The 10,271-nt window shown below is 37.2% G+C and overlaps 1 protein-coding gene across 1 annotated transcript in view; it reads right to left on the reverse strand.

Annotated features, from left to right (window-relative positions):
- The window catches only part of fam49ba (family with sequence similarity 49 member Ba), a 52,813-nt gene extending 42,878 nt beyond the window's left edge, over positions 1 to 9,935 (reverse strand). The window contains exon 1 of the mRNA XM_020467031.2: positions 9,757 to 9,935. The gene's annotated coding sequence lies outside the window, so the exon portion shown is untranslated. The remainder of the gene's footprint in view (positions 1 to 9,756) is intronic.
- Between the last annotated feature and the right edge of the window lie 336 nt (positions 9,936 to 10,271).

The following is a 10,271-nucleotide window of genomic DNA, read 5'->3' on the forward strand; positions in this document are numbered from 1 at the left end:
TGAAAGCTGGTGGTTCCTTTTAACATGAGACTTCAATATTCCCAGTTAAGAAGTTTTAGATTGTTGTTATTATTGGAATTATAGGATTTTTCTCTCTACACCATTTGTATTTCATATACCTTTGACTATTGGATGTTATTATAGGCACTATAGTATTGCCAGCCTAACCTCGGGAGTTGATAGGCTTGAAGTCATAAACAGCGCTGTGCTTCAAGCATTGCTAAGAGCTGCTGGCAAACGCAGGAAAGTGCTGTTTGAATGAATGCTTACGAGCCTGCTGCTGAATGCCGATTACTGATTGTTATGAAAACTTGAAATCGGCCCTAATTAATCAGTCGACCTCTAGTACACATGCACAAACAAAACTATTTTTTTTACCATGGACACTTCTACAAAGGTTTTGTAAAGGATTTATAAAATAGTAAAACGCAACTACAAAGGAGCTACTTTAGCTTCATAACCAATTTGAATGCTTGCCAAATATTGAACCTCAGCAACATAAAGCATTCACAAAAGATTATGGAGCAAACATGAAGCAAAGCCAAGCATGTAACTAAATTCTTTAGGAAGTGTGTACATTATGTACAGATAATATCTAATTAATATGTATAAACAACAGAAATCTCTTTAGAAAACTACATCTTATTGACCAAGCACAGTGTTTAGAATTTTAAATCTCGGAGCTCTGAGAAGGTGTAATATTAGGCATTGTTATTGCCTAGGGGTTTAAACTCAGTGATGCACAACAGCAATAGTTGCTTTGACATTCTGACTGCCGATACCACATTTTACAATAATTATTATGGTAAACACATTAAAGGGCACCCTCCCACTGTTTTAGTACAACGCTGAGGGATGGGGCCTGGGAAATGTAACCACTCTCAAATTCATAGACAGAGCTATTGATGCAAGGACTGACCATCCATGGGATACAAATTATAGTGTTATCCTTGTTTTGAGGCTAGACAGTGTTTGTTCACAAACAATGGAGTACAAAATGCTAATATATGTTGATACACAGATACATGGGTATGCAGATGACTAGAGGGGTAAACTACAAAGATACACAGATACATGGGTATGCAATAGACTAGAGGGGTAAACTACAAAGATACACAGATACATGGGTATGCAGTAGACTAGAGGGGTGAACTACAAAGATACATGGGTATGCAGTAGGCTAGAGGGGTAAACTACAAAGATACACAGATACATGGGTATGCAGTAGACTAGAGGGGTGAACTACAAAGATACACAGATACATGGGTATGCAGTAGACTGGATTCTGATGGGTTAGACATTTGAACTATTATAACTATTTTAAGTTATATTCTATTCTGAATTAAATAATAAAATATAATTATTTAAAAGTCCAAAAATGGATGTACCAATCACAGATTGGCACTGTAAATGGATACATTTCAGAAGAATGTAACTTTACTAGAGTCAAGCTGGGATTCAATCCGATCATACTTGTAGACCATGTGTATTTTAAAGAAAATGTTACGGTTTCTGCAGAGATCGCATTCAAGGTAAATGCTGCAGATATTGGCTCAATTGAAAATTACCTTTAAAGCCACAATGTGTAGAAATGTCTCCGCCATTTCCTGGTTGCTAAAATTCTATCATGTTTGACTAATTTCACTTTTTGACTAAATCATTGTACAATCTAAATCACTGAGAAATAGCGCACACAGAAGGGATCTACCGCTTGCTGTCAATGAGAATGACAGATCGATAAACACACATCTATTTTTGCATTTGGTCAGGTCGCCCACAAAGCTACATACTGGAACTTTAAAATGTCAAGCATGCTACAGCGTAATTTTGGATTGAACCCTGCCTAAGTGTTACCCTCAATTCAATTTATCATGCTAATTTCTAAAGGAGGGTAAGATGATGAAAAAGACAACTCAAAATATGTTGAAGGCTTCTGGGGACCAGTTCACATTGCTTTAGTCCTGCAGCGTGTTGCAGAGTGTTTAAAGACGGATGTGTCAATTTTATAGTGTGACAAATGTGCTACATCAGACACAAGCCACCCAGGAAGTTACAAAGTATCAGACTGGCATTTCCTCTGTATTTGTGTTTGGCTGTCTCTCTTGTCTTCTCCACTCAATTCTTTTTTTGGCAATGTGTCAGTGTCTATCTTCAGTCTGTCAAACAGACATGCCAAGCTTAACAACACATTGAACAAATTGTAGCCAACTAACAAAGGTAAACGCTACATCTGTTGGTGACATACACCAGAGACAAACTCCAATTTCTCTTTCAGACCAGCAATAGACCATTAGTATAGCAGCAATGTGGTCTAGGAAAATCCAGATGTTTACTTAACAGATGTGAAATGCAGTGTATGATTGTGATAACATGTTGTTGTATTCATGATGTAATCATCATGCTACATTCATGTTCTCTGCAACTTTATGTAAAAAATTATATCACAGGTAAACCTAAAACATTCAAGGAAGGAATAAAAACTTCATAACACCAGTACAAGCAGTGCATCTTCATTACCAAAACACTAGCATCCATGAAAGACCCCTGGCATACAGGAGAGAGACAAGAGGCCAAACACAAATCAACACTTACAGAGCTAGCTAGTCAGACAAGTATCTTTGCCTTAAGGCTATGTCAAGCAGCACTTAAGTTACGCTGCAGCACATAGGAATGCACAGCCAAAACCAAGATTTTCACTGACACAATAATGGCCACCTTCTGGTCCTGCCCTATGCAGACTAAACCATGCTCTCCTATCATTTTGATTTCCATAACACTTCTTAGGCTCAACATTATAGTATTCACACTCCAGAGATACAGTTACCTCTACATACAGTGCCTTGAACACGTATACATTCTTCTGCTGCAAGGTAAATGTTAAGGCAGAATCTACAGTTGAAGTAAGAAGTTTACATACACCTTAGCCAAATACATTTAAACTCAGTTTTTCATAATTCCTGACATTTAATCCTAGTAAAAATGCCCTGTCTTAGGTCAGTTAGGATCACCACCTTATTTTAAGAATGTGAAATTTCAGAATAATAGTAAAGATAATTATTTATTTCAGCTTTTATTTCTTTCATCACATTCCCAGTGGGTCAGACGTTTACATACACTCAATTAGTATTTGGCAGCATTGCATTTACATTGTTAACTTGTGTCAAATGTTTCAGGTAGCCTTCCACAAGCTTCCCACAATAAGTTGGGTGAATTTTGACCCATTCCTCCTGACAGAGCTGGTGTAACTGAGTCAGGTTTGTAGGCCTCCTTGCTCGCACACTCTTTTTCAGTTCTGCCCACAAATGTTCTATAGGATTGAGGTCAGGACTTTGTGATGGCCACTCCAATACCTTGACTTTGTTGTCATTAAGCCATTTTGCTTGGGGTCATTGTCCATTTGGAAGACCCATTTGCGACCAAGCTTTAACTTCCTGACTGATGTCTTGAGATGTTGCTTCAATATATCCACATAATTTTCCTGCCTCCTGATGCCATCTATTTGTGAAGTGCACCAGTCCCTCCTGCAGCAAAGCACCCCCACAACATGATGCTGCCACCCCAGTGCTTCACAGTTAGGATGGTGTTCTTCAGCTTGCAAGCCTCCCCCTTTTTCCTCCAAACATAACAATGGTTATGGTTAGAACAACAGTTCTATTTTTGTTTCATCAGAACAGATGACATTTCTCCAAAAAGTACAATCTTTGTCCCCATGTGCAGTTGCAAACCGTAGTCTGGCTTTTTTATGGTGGTTTTGGCTTCTTCCTTGCTGAGCGGCCTTTCAGGTTATGTCAATAAAGGACTCATTTTACTGTGGATATAGATACTTTTGTACCTGTTTCCTCCAGCATCTTCACAAGGTCCTTTGCTGTTGTTCTGGGATTGATTTGCACTTTTCGCACCAAAGTACGTTCATCTCTAGGAAACAGAAGGTGTCTCCTTCCTGAGTGGTATGACGGCTGCGTGGTCCCATGGTGTTTATACTTGCGTACTATTGTTTGTACAGATGAACGTGGTGCCTTCAGGCATTTGGAAATTGCTCCCAAGGATGAAACAGACTTGTGGAGGTCTACAATTGTTTTTCTGAGGTCTTGGCTGATTTATTTAGATTTTCCTATGATGTCAAGCAAAGAGACACTGAGTTTGAAGGTAGGCCTTGAAATACATCCACAGGTACACCTCCAATTGACTCAAATGATGTCAATTAGCCTCTCAGAAGTTTATAAAGCCATGACATCCTTTTCTGCAATTTTCGAAGCTGTTTGAAAGCACAGTCAACTTAGTGAATGTAAACTTCATGCACAAAGTAGATATCCTTAATCGACTTGCCAAAACTATAGTTTGTTAACAAGAAATTTGTGGAGTGGTTGAAAAATGAGTTTTAATGACTACAACCTAAGTGTATGTAAACTTCCGACTTCAACTGTATTTCCTGCTATTCAATGGCCATTTAATTTAATGATACCGAATATTTTGAGTAGAGTATAACTTATAAACGCCTCAGAATAACCCAATAATGTAATTTTTCACCCCCAAAGATATTGGTAGACCGAGAGCTGTCTATTCTTTCGACCAATCAATTGGTTGACATTTCTTAATTCGATTGTGCTCAGACATGCTGTGCTGTGTTTAAAAAATGACAGCGAGTGAATGTGTGACTAGCACCCGTTGTCTCTCTGTCCTCCCTGCTGCTGCGACAACTACAGAACTTCATCAGTGTTTATCGTGCTGTCCATGTTGCTGAAGCTGCAACATAATTACAGCAATTTCTGACTCAACTCTTGCTGTCTTTACATGACACATGTATGCATCGCATGTAGGTGACCAATAGGGCCTACACTATAGCATATCATAGTCACATCAATATATTGGTTATAACAAACTCCGAACACATGTGACAACAAAATGGATGCAGAGGACGTGGCAAATAAACTCTAAACAGGGGCATGTTTACTGGTTGCTCGCGAGGTAAAGGGGAAGTAAGATGTGTGGAATAAATTTGACTAGTTGTGGAAAATACTGGAGATCAAGAAAAAGAAGGTAAAGAGAAAGTACTGCGTGCATAATATGTGGGTCAAACATGTGCTGTTAGATTACAATATAATTTTCTGACCATTTGGAACAATGTAAACAACACTAAATACATGACAAGCGTACCAGAGAGTCTGTCGTAATGTTTTTTTTGTAAAGCCTTTATTACAGCGAAGACTAAAAACAGTCACATTCAGTTGTGAATGCAATTTCCAAAATGGAACGGTGTATGTTTTGTTTATGCTAATTCTCCAAGGGTCGCTTTATTTTAAAACTAAAACTAAAATGCTTGATTGCATTTCAAATCATGAATGACTCGTCTGCTGTGTGATGACATGAACAAATTAATGACTGACTGATACAGTAACCTATATAATTTTAAAATATAGGCCTAAGTGAGTTACGGTTTTAAGACTAAACAGGATGCACTCTTTGGCCTGCTGCTCGGTGGTGGTTACACAAAGCTGCTATACTAAGCCTACTAATAATAACGACATAATAATAACGATACGGAGATCAAGAAAAAGGAGGGTTATTATTATTATAAATATTACTTTTCTGACAATTTAGAAGAGTGTAAACAACACTAAATAAATGATAAGTGATACCAGAGAGGCTGTTCTAACAAATAAAAAGTGTAAAGCCTTTAGTACAGCTTAGCAAACATTAAAAACAGACACATTTGTGAAATTGTTAAACCGACATGTGGTTGTGTGAAGCTTGGTGTGAAGCTTGGTGCTCACTGAAACAGTAGGCTATTAAAAAAACACAAGCAGAAACAGGATCTGTCTTATTTCTGTAGATATATATGGATGATTTATAAAGCCAGCCACATTTAACAGTTAGATTATTGATTACAGACCTAATTAAGTTGGGGTTTCCTCTCTCCTCACATTTCTTAGACAATAAGGCAATAACTCCTAACTCCGCTTCTCCCTCTAACGCATTGTTCTCAACACCAATATGCTGGTTAACTTTGCTATTATGCACATAGCAACATGGTCTAGGAAAAGGCGCAATTCAACAGCGCACTGATGTTTCAGAACCGCAGACAATGACCGCTATCCAATGCAGGAGAAAGTGCATTTGTTATAAAATAATAAAATGTTTATTAGTATTGCACCATTGTTCTTACATAATAAAACATTATACCATTTCAGTAGCACATGTCTTAGTGATGGACCGTGCCATCCTCCACAATGGATTAGTCCACTCAGACAGGAACCAATCAGACTGGTGTCTTGTACACCATTCAATTATTTAATTGGTTTGCTACTGCTCGACTAAAGAAATCTGTCAACATACTATCGACCAAACAATCAACCAGTCAACTAAATGGAGACGGCCCTATTTAAAATGATGTCAGTCTTTACATCTATGAATTTGAAAATGGTTAGATTTCTCTAGCCCAGTGACAGGGCTGCCGTTGGGCGATTACATCTAGAATACCATGATGTGTAAACATTCTGCCAGAGCAGATGTAGAAGCATGAACAAACTCCATCACTATGTTACAACTCATAATCATTCCAATATTAGGAACTTCATCATTATGTTACAACTCATAATCATTCCATTATTAGGAACTTCATCACAATGTTACAACTCATAATCATGAAAATATTAGGAACTTCATCACTATGTTACTACTCATAATCATTCCAAGTTGAACTGGACTGACCACTTGCTCAGATTCTCTGCACCTTGGCACACATGCACCCACAATATTAGGAACTTCATCACTATGTTACTACTCATAATCATTCCAATATTAGGAACTTCATCACTATGTTACTACTCATAATCATTCCAATATTAGGAACTTCATCACTATGTTACTACTCATAATCATTCCAATATTAGGAACTTCATCACTATGTTACTACTCATAATCATTCCAATATTAGGAACTTCATCACTATGTTACTACTCATAATCATTCCAATATTAGGAACTTCATCACTATGTTACTACTCATAATCATTCCAATATTAGGAACTTCATCACTATGTTACTACTCATAATCATTCCAATATTAGGAACTTCATCACTATGTTACAACTCATAATCATTCCAATATTAGGAACTTCATCACTATGTTACTACTCATAATCATTCCAATATTAGGAACTTCATCACTATGTTACAACTCATAATCATTCCAATATTAGGAACTTCATCACTATGTTTCAACTCATAATCATTCCAATATTAGGAACTTCATCACTATGTTACTACTCATAATCATTCAAATATTAGGAACTTCATCACTATGGTACTACTCATAATCATTCCAAGTTGAACTGGACTGACCACTTGCTCAGATTCTCTGCACCTTGGCACACATGCACCCACAATATTAGGAACTTCATCACTATGGTACTACTCATAATCATTCCAAGTTGAACTGGACTGACCACTTGCTCAGATTCTCTGCACCTTGGCACACATGCACCCACTCATGCACACAACCACACAGACGTACACACACACATCACAACTGCTGCTACCAGACTCTTAATAAACTGCAGATTTTTTTTTTTTTTTATCTCCCCCATCCCTATCCTTCCCCGATACACATGTAAATATTGGACTATAAATTGGGCCTTCCTGTATTATACTGATGCTAAAATGTTTATTCTATTCCACTGAGCCATTTACTTTATGTTCGTATTCTTATAATTTATAATTTATTATTGTTGTTGCATTGTCTAGAAGGAACCTGCAAGTAAGCATTTCGTTGGACAATGTATACCATGTGTACATACGACTAATAAAACTTGAACTTAATTTAGCAAAAGGTTTACTCTAAAACATGACTTCTTACTTAGAAAAATCAATATCAATAAAAGTTAAATCTCCCAAGAAGACTTCCACTATTGGCTGGCTGTTCCAAATGTGGACAGACCTGAAAGGACGGCACAAACTGAGAAGAGCCAGTAGCGGCAGTCTTGCTAGATTTGAAGGAAGTCACCTTGCTGTGGATCTCATGTAGCTGAGTAATAACTCTAACCACAAAGTGGTCCCACTTTGAAATGGAATTACAGTCTAGTATACTACATACACCAATATAGTACTTATAACTGCAATACCTGTTTGCAGCATGCACAATTTCAAGGGTTTGCAAATAAACAGACAATAGCTGAACATGAGGTGTTTACTCTACCCACTAGTAACTGACACCACAGCAAAGAGATTGAGAGTTTGATCTCATTACAAAGGATTTATACCAAAAGATAGCATTGCAGTAGAGTCAGACATCAACTCCCACACTGAAGCTTTCAGTAAGTTCTCTGCACAGGTTTTTAACTCAAATATAGCATGATCTGTGAAGTACAAGGCAATACACAACTCCAGCAAGCAGAACTAACAGACTAAGATCATTCTTAGTATGATGAGCCTTTAAAGCTGCAATATGTAACTTTTTGGGCTGTCAGACCATATTCACATAGAAATATAAGTGTTAGATCTATCATTCCCATCGAAAGCAAGTCTAAGAGGCGGTAGATCTGTTCTATGTGCGGTATTTCTATACTTCCCGTTCTTAAGTTTCGTTTTTGCGTCTTGTACTTTCAGTTTTGTACACCAGTTTCAAACAGGTGAAAAAAACTATATTTTTGGTTCTGGAAAATATATTTCGCCGCTGTTTAGATGGTACAATGACTCTCTACACTATACTTTCTTGTCTTGTCACATAAACCGAATTTAGGCTAATTATTCGAATTTTAAGAACCAGGAAATGGAGAGGCTATATCTGCATAGCGCATCTCAAGTCCTTTAATTTCCATGCAGAATCATCAACCTTGTTCTTACAGATGAAATGTATGTCAAAGCACAGGTGACAGTGTCATTTCTGTTTCATCACTGGCTATTGCTTCCTAAAATCTGCTAAACGCCCTTCTGCATATATTGTACTATCATTCAAGTGAATGCCTATAATACCTCTTCTCTCTGCATATATCGTAGTATCATTCAAGTAAATGCCTATAAGACCGCTTCTCTCCTGCTGCCTACCTTCTTTCTCTCCTGGGAAATGTTATCAAGGCTGAATAACTGTTTGTAGTCTACTTGTAACCTTCAATAAAAAAATCTATTGTATTGTATCGTTACACAAAATTACATTGTTGCACAAAATAACACATCTCAAACTATAAGTAACAATGCATAAGATCGGCAAAGCAAATGAGAGAACTTGGCGAATTAAATGCGTGTTTTGAATAAACAAAATGAGGAAGTGGTATAATTACTTTGAAAAGCTGCCTTCACATTGAGGAAGTATGAGAATAGTTTAGCTTTTTTCCTTTCAATTTGTAGACTGGATCTATTCTCACACCAGCAGAACACCAGCTCTGTGTTCAACTATAACCATTTTGTTAATTATTTGATCATTCTTTGAGATGAGAATTTAAATTAACAAATTGCTTTCTCTTAGGCTATGCAATTTTCAGCCGTCGAGTTCATATCTGAGTTTGCTTTATCAGTTTATAACAATTTGAAGTATATATGCCTAGGCTATCACTCAGGCGCCCAATTTAATTTGTTTACAGGCAAAAGTGTTTCAACATGCTACAACCAAAACATTAACACATTTTTTTAGTCATGATACCTGTTGCTAATGCCTGAAATTATGCTGCGCGTTTGTAGTAACCCTACACAGATGAATTGAAGACACTTTAGTACCTTCAAAGTGAAAGCATAACAGTAGATTACAGTCCAGATAAACACATACCTTCAAGATCGAGAAAGTATAGGTCTACACCTGGAATCGATAAGGAAATCTTCGTATTAACACGTAGAACTCAAAACAACCAGGTGCGCGGTCCCGTGTGCCTCCTTTTGCATGACAGGCCAACCCGGAAAAATTATGGTTGTCAATTGCACAGGTTCCTTCTAGTACTGCGGATTATTTGTATGACGTCACCAGCCATCACCGAGAGGGCTGAACCGAGGTAAAGTAGGTTTTATATCAGACATTCAACAGACATTTGACGTTAAATCTCTTGCTCACAATCACTTTTGCATTGTCATAGAAACATCAAAACAAGTGCTAATTATTTAAAAAATGGCTGGCCTACTTTTACAACCTTTGATTTGCATAAAAAGTTGTGTTGATTTGATAGAAATAATCAAATCATATAAAATGCTTTTTAATCTTTTATCCTCAATACATTTTTCATGGATCATCATAGAAGCATCAAACTAAAACGAAATGATTCAAACCATCAATGGAACTGACACAAGGCA

The sequence above is a fragment of the Oncorhynchus kisutch genome, linkage group LG30 (genome assembly GCF_002021735.2).
Source record: "Oncorhynchus kisutch isolate 150728-3 linkage group LG30, Okis_V2, whole genome shotgun sequence".
Classification (NCBI taxonomy): Eukaryota; Metazoa; Chordata; class Actinopteri; order Salmoniformes; family Salmonidae; genus Oncorhynchus; species Oncorhynchus kisutch.